Genomic DNA, 13,909 nt, shown 5'->3' with positions numbered 1-13,909 from the left:
AGAGCACGTGTGTTTTTATGAGAATTATGCTGAGATAGGTAACAGATGAGGAAGAAATTTGGGCTTGACTGAAGTAATGGGGGCTGTCTGTGAAGCCTTGCGGCAGTACAGCCCAGGTAATTTGCTGAGCCTAATGGGTGTCAAGGTCAGTCCAAGTGACAGCGAAGAGAGGCTAGGATGAAGGGTGCAAAGGAATAGTAAAGAAAGCATGTTTGAGATCCAGAACAGAATAATGGATTGTGGAGGGACGTATTGAGGATAGGAGAGTACATGGTTTTGGCACCATGGGGTGGATAGGCAAAACAATTTGGTTGATAAGATGCAGATCCTGAACTAACTTGTAAGGCTTGTCTGGTTCTAGGACAGGTAAGATGGGGGAATTGTAAGGAGAGTTTATAGGCTTTAAAAGGCCATGCTCTAGCAGGCGAGTGATAACAGGCTTTAATCCTTTTAAAGCGTGCTGTGGGATGGGATCTTGGCATTGAGCGGAGTAAGGGTGATTAGGTTTTAATGAGATGGTAAGGGGTGTGTGATTGGTCGCCAAGGAGGGAGTAGAGGTATCTTATACTTGTGGGTTAAGGTGGGGAGATACAAGGGGAGGAGGTGAAGGAGGCTTTGAACTGAGGGAAAAGGTGGCAATTAGGTGTGGCTGTAGCCCAGGAATAGTCAGGGAAGCAGATAATTTAGTTAAAGTGTCTCGGCCTAATAAGGGAACTGGGCAGGTGGGGATAACTAAAAAGGAGTGCTTAAAAGAGTATTGTCTAAGTTGGCACCAGAGTTGGGGAGTTTTAAGAGGTTTAGAAGCCTGGCTGTCAATACGCACAACACTTATGGAGGCAAGGGAAACAGGCCCTTGAAAAGAAGGTAATGTGGAGTGGGTAGCCTCCGTATTGATTAAGAAGGGGACGGACTTACTTTCCACTGTGAGAGTTATCTAAATCTCGGCATCTGTGATGGTCTACGGGGCTTCCGAAGCTATCGGGCAGCGTCAGTCTTCAGCCGCTAAGCTGAGAAGGAGTCAGTCAGAGAGCCTTCGGCCAGAGTTCCAGGGACTCTGGGAGTGGCTGCCAGGTGAGTTGAACAGTCCGCTTTCCAGTGGGGTCCCACACAGATGGGACATGGCTTAGGAGGAATCCCAGGCTGCAGGCATTCCTTGGCCTGGTGGTCAGATTTCTGGCACTTGTAGCAAGCTCCTGTGGGAGGAGGTTCTGGGGGAACGCCTGGACACTGCCGTTCAGGCATTTGGAAGTTCTTGTGTGCTGGAGATGTGGCTGCGGTTTGTCTCACAGTGGAGGCAAGGAATTGCAACTTTTTTCTATTATGGTACACCTTGAAGGCGAGGTTAATTAAATCCTGTTGTGGGGTTTGAGGGCTGGAATTTAATTTTTGGAGGTTTATTTAATGTCGGGAGCAGATTGGGTAATGTATTTTGAGAATAAGACGGCCTTTTGACCTTTTAGGGTCTAGGGCTGTAAAGCGTCTCAGGGTTGCTGCCGAACAAGTCATGAACTGGGCTGGATTTTTATATTTGATGAAAAAGAGCCTAAACGCTATCTGATTTGGGATGAACAAAAAGGAGCATTAACTTTAATTTAGCTCCAGCCACCTTTTTAAGAGTAAATTGCTGGGCAGGTGGGGGAGGGCTAGTCTCGGAACGAAACTGTAAGCCAGACCAGGTGTGAGGAGGGGAGGTGATAAAAGGATTATAGGATGGAGGAGCAGAGGCTGAGGAAGAATTGGGACCTAGCTCTGCATGGCGAGGAGCAGCCTGGGGAGGAGGGGAGAGGTCAGATGGGTCTGTAGAAAAGCAAGATTAGAAAGACTCAGCGACGCTTGGGGTTGGGACTGAGGGGGCAGGTGGGAGGGAAAGAAGGAAGATTTGGGATGAGTTGCACTGGGCACAGAGACTAGAGAGGGACTGATGTGTAAAAGAATGCCTGGACGTCAGGCATCTCAGACCATTTGCCTATTTTACGACAAGAATTATTTAGATCTTGTAGGATGGAAAAATTGAAAGTGCTGTTTTCTGGCTATTTGGAACTACTGTCGAGTTTGTATTGGGATCAAGCGGCATTGCAGAAGAAAATAAGACGCTTAGATTTTAGGTCAGGTGAGAGTTGAAGAGGTTTTAAGTTCTTAAGAACACAGGCTAAGGAAGAAGAAGGAGGAATGGAAGGTGGAAGCTTGCCTATAGTGAAGGAGGCAAGCCCAGAGAAAAGAGTAGAGACACGGAGAAGGGGTTGGGGGGTTCTTGCCCTCCAGAAAAGCAGAGAAGGGTTCAGGCGCAGAGGTAGGAGGTTGGGGTGTGGAAATAGGGATGGGGTGCAGAGATATAAGAGGTTGGGGCACGGAAATAAGGGATCAGGAAGCAGAGATATAAGAGGTTGGGGTGCAGAAATAAGGGATTGGGGCACGGAGATATGAGGTCAGGGTGCAGAAATAAGGGATTGGGGTGCAGAGATACGAGGTTGGGGTACTCGCCTCTCCTCCAGAAAAGCGGGACTTGCCGCTAAGGGTGAAGGATAACGGGTTGGGGGTTTCTTGCACCCCAGAAAGGTGGAGAAGGGGTAGAGACACGGAGAGAAGGGGTTGGGGTACTTGCCCCTCCCCCAGAAAAGCGGGACTTGCTGCTAAGGGTGAAGGACCACGGCAGGCGTCCCTGCGTGGTCTGACACCTCTGAAACGTGGGGGAATAATCAGAGAGGTGTCTTTGCAATGATTAAACACTAAGGGAAGGCTGCATTCCCAGTCCGTGACCGGCACCGGAGTTTTGGGTCCACGGATAAAACGTGTCTCCTTTGTCTCTACCAGAAAATGAAAGGAACTGAAATTAAAAGAAGGGAGAGATTGAAGTGTGGCGCCAAGATTGAAAGGAGAAAGAGGCTGAGGGATAGGGAGGTCGGAGAAGAGAGTAAAAAGAGGCCGCTTACTGGATTTGAAATTGGTGAGATGTTTCTTGGGCTGCTTGGTCTGAGAACCTGAGGTCGTAGGTGGATCTTTCTCACGGAGCAAAGAGTGGGAGGACAGGGGATTGATCTCCCAAGGGAGGTCCCCCATCCGAGTCATGGCACCAAATTTCATGCACGTCGGTGTGAAGAGACCACCAAACAGGCTTTGTGTGAGCAGTAAAGCTGTTTATTTCACCTGGGTGCAGGCGGGCTGTGTCTGAAAAGAGTCAGTGAAGGGAGATGGGGTGGGGCTGTTTTATAGGATTTGGGTAGGTAAAGGAAAAAGGGGGTTCTCTGGCGGGCAGGAGTGGGGGGGTCCAAGGTACTTAGTGGGGGAGCTTTTGAGCCAGGATGAGCCAGGAGAAGGAATTTCACAAGACAATGTCATCAGTTAAGGCAGGAACAGGCCATTTTCACTTCTTTTGTGGTAGGATGTTAGAGAACAGCCTGGCCAACCCCGTCTGAAACCCCGTCTCTACTAAATATACAAAATTAGCCAAGTGTGGTGGCACATGGCTGTAATCCCAGCTACTCGGGAGGCTGAGGCAGGAGAATCGCTTGAACCCGGGAAGTGGAGGTTGCAGTGAGCCGACATCATGCCACAGCACTCTAGCCTGGGCAACAGAGACTCCGTCTCAAAAAAAGGAAAAAAAAAAAAGAGTCTGGGCACAATGACTCACGCCTGTAATCCCAGCACTTTGGGAGGCCGAGGCGGGCAGATCACCTGAGGTCAAGGGTTCGAGAACAGCCTGGCCAACATGGTGAAACCTCATCGCTACTAAAAACACAAAAAAATTTAGCTGGGCATGGTGGCACACGCCTGTAGTCCCAGCTACTCGGGGAGGCTGAGGCAGAAGAATTGCTTGAACACAGGAGGGGGAGGTTGCCCTGAGCCAAGATGGAGCCACTGTACTCCTCCAGCCTGGGCAACAGAGACTCCATCTCAAAAAAAAAAAAAAAAAAGACAAACACACAAAAGACTTAAGTAAAATTGCCCAGGGTCACACGAGCACATGAGGCAAAGCTGGAATTTGAGGGAGCCCAGGCACTGTCTTTAAAGCCCATGACGCTAACCACTAAACCTGACCATCTTCTTCACATGGTTCAGATGCAGCCCAGTTTGTTGATGGTCTTCACCTTTTTTTTTTTTTTTTTTTTTAAATGGAGTTTTGCTCTTATTGCCCAGGCTGGAGTGCAGTGGTGAGATGTTGGCTCACTGCAACCTCCGCCTCCCAGCTTCAAGCAATTCTTCTGCCTCAGTCTCCCTAGTAGCTGGGATTACAGGTATGTGCCACCACGCCCAGCTAATTTTGTATTTTTAGTAGAGAAGGGGTTTCTCCATGTTGGTCAGGCTGGTCTCGAACTCCCGACCTCAGGTGATCCACCCGCCTCGGCCTCCCAAAGTGCTGGGATTACAGGCGTGAGCCACCGCGCCTCTTTTCTGGACTTGCTATTACTGCTTTTTGACTTTGGTGTAGGGAAAAATGGAAAGATTAGCAATGGGCAAAGAGATTACTGGATATCCTTTTAATGGAATGCTAGAGCCTTTGGGGATTATCTGATTTTATAGAGATATGCTTATTTATTTGCTTTTGATTATGCTATTTTACAACTCCTTAGAAACAAGTTAACATATAGAAAACTTATAGTAATGCAAATAATTCCTTGCATATTAAAATGCAAATAGTCTCCCGTGGAATGCCATTGTTTATTATCCTGTAGATATTAACCAGTTTTTCCAGTTTTGCCTGTTTGTAAATTTATTTCGGTATTTCTTACCTGATTATAAATGTGTGGTAGTTGGAGTTTTCTCCTTGGAGCTGGTTTTAATATTTTGCTGGCTCCAGTTAAATGAGTTACATAAAATATTTGCCACATGTTCTTTTATATCATGTGAGAGTCATGATTTTCCCCTTAAAAAATAATCTTTAACGTTGGTTAAATCACTTAAATTATCTGGACCTCAGGTTCCCTTCAGTCTCTTTGATTGCGTGCTTAATTGATTGAGATGCATCTAGCTAGAGATCTCTAGGTTCTGTTATTGATTGTGTTTTGTTTTTGTTTTGAGATGGAGTTTCGCTCTTGTCGTCCAGGCTGGAGTGCAGTGGCGCAATCTCGGCTCACTGCAACCTCGGAGGCCTTCCAGGTTTAAGCGATTTTCCTGCCTCAGCCTCCTGAGTAGCTGGGATTACAGGCGCCTACCACCACGCCCAGCTAACTTTTGTATTTTAGTAGAGATGGGGTTTCACCATGTTGGTCAGGCTGGTCTCGAACTCCTGACCTCAGTTGATCCGCTCACCTCGGCCTCCCAAAGTGCTGGGATTACGAGTGAGCGTGAGCCACCTTGCCCAGCCTATTGACTGTGTTTTAATCAGTGGCTCAGTTATTTACAGATAACACAGGTAACAATAGAGCACAGTATTTAGGGCTCAGGCTCCTCAGGCACAGTCTTGGAGTCAAATTCTGATTCTGCTTCTTACTATAGATGAGGGGTTTAGGGAGTGATCTGGAGAAAGAAGCAAAAAGGATACTTGATTGCCAGGCTAAAAAGGAAGCTCTTGGATAAGCTCTCACTTTAAATGTATACAAATAGTGCCCACAGGAGATGTTAAGGAAAAATTTACTCTTGACACGTGTTAAAAGGGTAGGGCAGATTTTATCCGGGACTGTCGCAATTGGTGTAGGGACCACTGCAATAGGGTCTTGTAGTCAGGGAGAGAAACTGGGCTCAACTCTGAATGCAGCAGAGGCAAATGGGGATTTGTAACCAAGGAGTAAGGTGGAGTCAGTGGGTGGAAAATTACTAAGGGGAAACATTGGGAGTCAGGGGATTCTGGCTAAGTTGACCTAGTGTGATTTTTGCTGAAGACCAGGCAGGGTGATCAGACATCGCCTGGGGGATGATGAGGGATGAGGAATTTGATCAGATTTTGAGGGTGATCAGACATTGGGGGTAGGGGCATGCCCAAGGATGGGGCCTGATTGGGCTCAGAGGAACCTGACTAAAGTTTGGTCAAGGACACAGTCTTTGTCAGTGGCTATGAAAACACAAATATGAAAGGGTGTGATAGGCCTGAAATAAGAGCACTGGACTGAACGGAGCTTCTTGAAAATGTTAATGACAGAAGAAGGGATTTTTCTGGTTTATTCTCAACAACAGAAGGCAGAGACAAGGCAGAACCACTCTGAGTCCATTTGACTTCTGTATTCTCTACCAAGGAAAACAGTCTCAGTTGGAAATGACTGAGAAGTGGAAGCGTTCTGCCTGTGAGGAGAGTGCACAGGTGTGTTTTGCAGCTGTAAGTGAATCTCAGGCCCAGAGTAGGGAGACCTAGGGCCATCACTGAGTGGTTTCCGAGGACTGCAGGTGGCTTGCACTGTTTCAGCAAGTTGGTGGGTCTCAAAAACCGTGCATTGATGTTAATTCCTGCAAAATCTGAAACTGGGGTATTAAATGGATGATGTATGAACCGTTAGAATGGTGAGTTTCTTGTGTTCCTGGAGAGTAGATCAGCACAAACGAATCCCATCTCCCACGGATCAGGGGTGTCTTTGATGAAGTGCACGTTCACTCTAGCAAGGCTTCTGACAACGATGTCATGAGATGCGTGTGAATGAGTTGGAGAATTGCTGGCTAGATGAAATTGTAATTACAAAACTTTTCAGATGGTTTCCCACGTATGTGTACTTGAATTGTGCATTGATGGAATGAGGGCCTTGACCTTTCTGGATTGTTTACTTTTCCATCTCCTCTCTTGCCTAGATGTGTGAGTGGGAGCAACTTGTTCAACCTCTCCAGCCCTCAATATTTTGTGAAAAATGCCTCATTCTCTAACTGTTTATGACTCTATGAGTAATTGGTTCATACACACCTGGAGGGATGTCATTTTCCTCTGAATTCTCTCCCTGATTCTGTTTCATCATTTTTCTTTATTCTTTTTTGTTTTTTTGAGATGGAGTCTCGCTCTGTCGCCCAGGCTGGAGTCCAGTGGCGTGATCTCAGGTCACTGCAACCTTTGCCTCCTGGGTTCAAGCGATTCTCCTGCCTCAGCCTCCCGAGTAGCTGGGACTACAGGCACATGCCACCACGCCTGGCTCATTTTGTATTTTTAGTAGAGATGGGGTTTCACCCTGTTGGCCAGGCTGGTCTCAATCTCCTGACCTCATGATCTGCCCGCCTCGGCCTCCCAAAGTGCTGGGATTACAGATGTGAGCCAACACGCCTGGCCTGTTTCATCATTTTTCATGATTGACTTAGATAATAACAAGTGTGTAGAAGATGTGAGGACGCTGCAGAGAACATAGATAAAAGTTCAGGCCCTGGAGTCAGATAGTCCTAGGTATGAATCTTGGGTCAGTCCCTTCCTAATTGGATTTTTCTTTTTTTTTTGAGATGGAGTCTTGCTCTGTTGCCCAGGTTGGAGTGCAGTGGCATGATCTCGGCTCACTGCAACCTCCACCTCCTGGGTTCAAGCAATTCTCCTGCCTCAGCCTCCCAAGTAACTGGGATTACAGGCACCTGCCACCACGCCTGGCTAATTTTTTGTATTTTTAGTAGATATGGGGTTTCTCCATGTTGGCCTGGCTGGTCTCGAACTCCTGACTTCAGGTGATCCACCTGCCTTGGCCTTCCAAAGAGCTGGGATTACAGGCATGAGCTACTGCGCCCAGCCCCTAATTGGATTTTGAGCAAGCTTCTTAACTTCACTAGACTTGGTTTCCTATCCTATTAAGTGAGAATAATAATAATATTTAACTTTGTGTAAAGACTAAATGATTATATAAGGTATTACATTAAACAAACAAATACGTAGCAGGGTGTCTGGCACAAAGTCAGGGCCCCCATAACTGTCAACTGTTTTTGTTTATGTTATTACTAAACTGGGAGAGGTAACATTAGGTAACATATCATGTTTCAAAATTATAGTAGGGTGAAACTATAAGCTAAAACCTAGAATTTTATAGGGTTCAACATAAAACCCAACATTTAGGTTGAACTGATCAGCCACACGTGAACAGAATGGGAGAGACCTGGCTTAAGAGTGGCTCATGTCAAAGGCATTTAGGGGTTTTTAGGTGATTGTCAGCTCCACTTCAATCGTCAGTATGCGGTGGCTTCCAAGGAAGCCAGTGTCATCTGAGGCTGAGTTAATGAGAATGCAAAAGAAGTTATATTGCCGGCTGGGCGTGGTGGCTCACGCCTGTAATCCCAGCACTTTGGGAGGCCAAGGCGGGTACCTGAGGTTGGAAGTTCGAGACCAGCTTAACCAACATGGAGAAACCCCATCTCTACTAAAAATACAAAATTAGCCGGGTGTGGTAGCACATGCCTGTAACCCCAGCTACTCGGGAGGCTGAGGCAGGAGAATTGCTTGAACCCGGGAGGTGGAGGTTGCGGTGAGCTGAGATTGCGCTATTGCACTCCAGCCTGGGCAACAACAGTGAAACTTCGTCTCAAAAAAAAAAAAAGAAGAAGAAGTTATAGTGCCATTGTAACCTTGTCCTGGTATAGATTGTGTCCCCTGAGCTGAGTTCAGCCCTGCCCTTGTGTTTTTCGAGGAAGAAAAGCAGGGAGTGAGACTACTTGCCTTCAAATCCCAGCTCTGCTATTAGATTAGCCTTATGGACTTGGGCAAGTTATTTAACCTTTCTGTGCCTCAGCTTTCTAATTTGTAAAATGAGAATAATAAAAATTCTATCTCACAGGGCTGTTATGAGGATTCAGTAGGATGTAAATGTAAATATGTAAGGTGTTTCCAAAGGTGTTTGGCTCACCCACATGCTAGAGAAATGGTGGTGGTGGTACTGGTGGTACCATCATCATTGTCATTCTAAGGACACTGTCCATGTCCCCGAGGGACCTGATCAGAATGGTGATGGGTGCTGCATCAGTGAAACAAGAATACTGAATTCATGAACCCTCTTGCTCTTCTACTACCCCTGCCCCAAACACACACCTCACTCCCTTGATATGGGCAGGCTTCTCACTTTTAGGCTTTGGCCTAAGTTGGAATGCTCACATGTATACTCCTTTTGGTCTCTATCACTAAACTTTAGAAATTATCTCGTTCAGGGCTCTTATTTTAGGTATGCTCAAGGTCAGACAGAAGCTAAGAAACCAAGGTCCTGATACAGCAATCCCACTTCTGGGTATTTATCCAAAGGCATTGAAATCAGTATGTTGAAGAGACACCTGAACTCCCATGTTCATTGCAACACGATTTACAATAGCCAAGATATGGAATCAATCTAGGTGTCCATCAACAGATGAATGAATAAAGAAAATGTGGTATATATGCACAATAGAATACTATTCAGCCTTAAACAGGGGTGAAATCCTGTGATTTGGGACAACATGGATGAATCTGGAGGACATTACGCTAAGTGAAATAAGCCAGGCACAGAAAGACAAATATTGCATGATCTCACTCATAGGTAGAATCTGAGAAAGTTGATCTCATAGAAGTAGAGAGTACAATGGTGGTTACCAGGGACTGGGGGTGGAACGGTGGTTGGGAAAAGCAGAGAGGTTGGTCAAAGGCTACACAGTTTCAGTTAGACAAGAGGAATAAGCTTTACTGATCAATTGCACAGCATGGTAACTATAATAAGTAATAATGCATTGTATATTTCAAAATTGGTAAAAGTAGATCTTAAATGTTTTTACTGCAAAAAAATGGTAAGTTTGTGAGGTGATGGATTTACTAATTAGCCTGATTTAATCATTCCACATTGTAAACCTATATCAAAACATCAAATTGTACTCCATAAACATGTATTATTACTACTTGTTAATGAAAAATAAAAATAAAATGAAAAACAAAGGAAGAAGAAAAAAACCTCAAAAAAGAAAAAGAAAACAAGGTCCTCAGCCCTGTCCTATTTTCTTTCCACTCACCACCCACCTCCTTCTCACATCTGATTGTTGAAGTCTTTCCAACTCCAACTCAATTCCACTTCTTCTTAGAACCTTTCCAGATCCTCCAAGGTAAGCTGGGCTACTCTTTCCCCATGCCTATATGATTGTAAGTTGTGTGTAGCTATTACAGTACTTACGGTCTTTGTTTTAGTGTCCATCACCTATGCCTCTTGTCTTCACCCTGTTTGCCTAAAGAGCAAGGAGATAATATTCACTTTAGGGTCCCACTTGGCACAAGCATGGTGCTTTGCATATATTAGACTATCATGAAGTGCTCATTGAATTGGGTATTAAGATTGTATAATGTGGACTATTTATCTTAGAAGAGAGAAGATTTAGGAGGAATGGAATTGACTCTCATGGAAAGATTCGATTCAGCTACCTAGTGCTAAAGAGCAGAATGGGGACCAGGGGCTGAAAGTTACCAGGGGGTAAATTTGATCTGGCTGTGTGGGGCGGATTCTTCCCAGTGACAATCATTTAATGAGGAGATGAGTGCCTCATGAGAGGCGAGTTAAGGTATTCAAGCAGAGGCAGGATGGCCACTGTCAGGAGTGGAGTAGAGGGGAACCCTCGGGATTCCCTGTTTATTAGCTGAGTTTCAACATCACTAGAAACCTCGGTGATGTTTTAGGTTCACATGTAGCTACAGACTACAGCAGACGCATGGGGTACCTGATGTGCGAACAGGGTTGAGACAGGCCTAGCACTGCCCAGTAGACCTGAGTCTGGCTTAGGTTCATTCTTGACTCTTGCTAGTCTAGTCTGCAAGAAGCTGTACTCACAAAAAGCCAGCTCCTTTTCCCACCATCTCTATTTATTAACCCCTCCCTCACTCTTATACACCCTGCTCACTGCTGTCTGGTGCCCCTGCAAGGTCAATTTCATGCTGAACTTTACTACAGTGAAAAAGTCCTGAGTTTCATCTAAAAGCATTTGAGGTGTCTTAAGTTAAATTCTAAAACCTTTCAGTTTAGCTTCAGTTTATGGTGTTATTCAATCCTTATCGAGCACTTCCCCCAAAAGGTCCTAAATCTCTTATGCAAGCTTTCACGGGCTGCATGAGGCCCAGGATGGCTTTGAATGTGGCCCAACACAAATTTGTAAACTTTCTTAAAACATTATGAGATTTATGCACGGCCGTTCTTTTTCCTTTTCTTTTTTATTTTTTTTAGCTCATCAGCTATTAGTGTTAGTGTGTTTTATGTGTGGCCCAAGACAATTCTTCTTCCAGTGTGGCCCAGGGAAGCCAAAAGATTGGACACCCCTGTAAATAGGCTCTTAGACTCGAAGCTATAGTTTCTATAGTTCTTCTGCCTATTCTATTTCCTTCTCAAATTACGGGTCTCACTGTTCCTTTTCAATTTGGGTTCCAGGTCTACTCCTATAAGCTTCTGGCTAAAACTTTTCTGTTTTTGCAGACTCCTCACTAATGAGTGTCCCCCTTGGCATTTTGCTCTTAGGATCTGGTTTTCCATATTTTTGAGGCTCTTTATTTTTTCTTTTCTTTTCTTTCTTTTTTTTTTTTTTGAGATGGTGTCTCCCTCTGTCGCCCAGGTTGGAGTGCAGTGGCGCAATCTCGGCTCACTGCAAGCTCCGCCTCTCGGGTTCACGCCATTCTCCTGCCTCAGCCTCCCGAGCAGCTGGGACTACATGCGCCCGTCACCACGCCCAGCTAACTGAGGCTCTTTCAAGACTCCTGTCCAGCCTTTGCATGCCAGGGCATTAGTCGTGGCCTCCTATTGAACCCCACCTCCTCCCAGGTCCATCTAGGTCTCTTTACAACACAGTTTTGCTCCCTACCCTTGGCCCTGAGTGTTTCTGCCACCTGGCCTCATTCCTAAGGTTCTTGCTCAGGGAGGTCAGTAGACTATCTGCCATATATCAGCCTGATAAACGGATTGTCTCCCAAGCATCTTCCTTCACACATTAAATTTTAGGAAATATCAAACTTAAGAGTGGACTCTATTTCAAAAGCACATTTATAAGAAACTTCTGTAGCACTCACATTTTCCCCTTACAATAACGTTCTTCTAGGTGGTTAGTTCTGCCAGGCGAATCCAGGGGAGCCCATTTAGCCTCTAGGATGAAGCGAAAGCACTGGGACCTTAGAATCTTTGGGAGTAATAATAGTGGGATAGAATAAGACTGCAGTGTAGAACGGTGTTTCTACGGGAAACTATTTCCAGAGTTCCGCCTTGGATTGCTGGGATTCCTTTTTTTTTTTTTTTTTTTTTTTTTAGATGGAGTCTCGCTCTGTCGCCCAGGCTGGAGTGCATTGGCGCGATCTCGGCTCACTACAACCTCTGCCTCCCGGGTTCAAGCGATTCTCCTGCTTCAGCCTCCTGAGTAGCTGGGGCTACAGGCGCTCGCCACCAGGTCCGGCTAATTTTTGTATTTTTAGTAGAGATGGGTTTTCACCATGTTGCCAGGTTGGTCTCAAACTCCTGACCTCGTGATGCACCCGCCTCGGCCTCCCAAAGTGTTGGGATTACAGGCGTGAGCCATCGCGCCTGGTGCTGCGATTCCTTTAACTGTCTGCAGTGAGACTGGGCAGCCCCTACCCCCATATTAAAAGAAAAGAAAAAACACATCCTGCAATTTATTGAGGAATCACCGCATACCGGGCAGTGTAAACTCATTATCAGTCATGTCGCTTCATCCTCACATCAACGCTGTGAGGTGGGCACTGCTGATACCCATGTTTTACTAATGAAGATATGGAGGCAAAGAGACTGCTCTCAGTGGCTTTGGACAGGGATTCTCATAACATAAAGTCTGGGTGCGTGCTAGGAAAGGAACAAGGACTCTAGAAAATTGTAAAGGTGAGAAGAGAGTCAGAGATGGGGCAGAAGATGGAATAAAGATTGGGGCAGAGGCAGCCTGGCTCAGGGTAGGACATTTGTAGACATTATAGAGAGTTGACCCTTGAACAAGACGGATTTGAACTGCACAGGTTCACTTATACACAGGTTTTTTCCAGTACAAGCTACACTGACTGTGCCTGCCTCTCCTGCCTTCCCTTTTACTTCCTCCGCCTCTTCTGCCTCTGCCACCCAGAGACAGCAAGAATAACCCCTCCGCTTCCTCCTCCGCACCCTACTCAGTGTGAAGACAATAAGGATGAAAACCTTCATGAAGCTCCGCTTGCACTTAACGAAGAGGAAATATTTTTCTTCCTCATGATTTTCTTAATAGTATTTTCTTTTCTTTGGCTTACTTTATTGTAAGAATACATTATATAATTCATACACGAAATATGAGTTAACTGACTATGTTATCAGCAAGGTTTCCCAGTCAACTGTAGGCTCTTGGTAGTTAAGTTCAGTAGAATATTGGGCAGACATCAGCCTGACTCCTTTTTTGGGAATCAAAAGTTGTACGCGGATTTTTGACGACGTGGGGGTCAGCATCCCTAACCCCACATTGTTCAAGGGTCAGCTGTGTTCCCTTCCCTGTGACCTGTCTTTTGGCAAAGGGAAACTCAGATCCTGTTGTAGGGTCTTTGAAACAATGGACAATGGACACAGTGGCCCATGAGAGGGAAAAATATTTACATGGCAGTGCTGGGGATTCAGTTCCTACAAATAGGAGATTTCCAAGGATTTCCACAACATACCCACAGACACACACAAAGAGACACACAGATACACAGAGACACATACACAGGGACACATACACAGACATACAGATACACATGCAGACACACAGAGACACACACAGACATACACAAACATACACACAGACACAGACACACACAGAAACACAGACACACACAGAGACACACACAGACATACACAGACATACACACAGATACACAGACACAGAAACAGAGACACACACAGCCACACACAGAAACATACAGACACACAGATACACAGACACACACAGGCACACACACAGACACACACAGATACACAGGTACACACACACAGACACAGAGACACACAGACACACAGATACACAGACACACACAGGCACACACACAGACACAGATACACACACAGACACACAGACACTGATACACAGACACACACATTGA

General features: G+C 45.6%; 1 protein-coding gene across 1 annotated transcript in view; it reads right to left on the bottom strand.

Moving 5' to 3' along the window:
* Positions 1-11,950, bottom strand: part of BCL2L14 (BCL2 like 14) — a 49,837-nt gene extending 37,887 nt beyond the window's left edge. Inside the window, 2 exon segments of the mRNA NM_001246544.1 lie at positions 10,005-10,056; positions 11,876-11,950. The gene's annotated coding sequence lies outside the window, so the exon portion shown is untranslated.
* Positions 11,951-13,909: the final 1,959 nt, after the last annotated feature.

The sequence above is a fragment of the Pan troglodytes genome, chromosome 10 (assembly GCF_028858775.2).
Source record: "Pan troglodytes isolate AG18354 chromosome 10, NHGRI_mPanTro3-v2.0_pri, whole genome shotgun sequence".
NCBI classification, from domain to species: Eukaryota; Metazoa; Chordata; class Mammalia; order Primates; family Hominidae; genus Pan; species Pan troglodytes.
The sequence above is the reverse complement of the archived record's forward strand: the minus strand, read 5'-3'. Positions and strand labels throughout refer to the sequence as shown.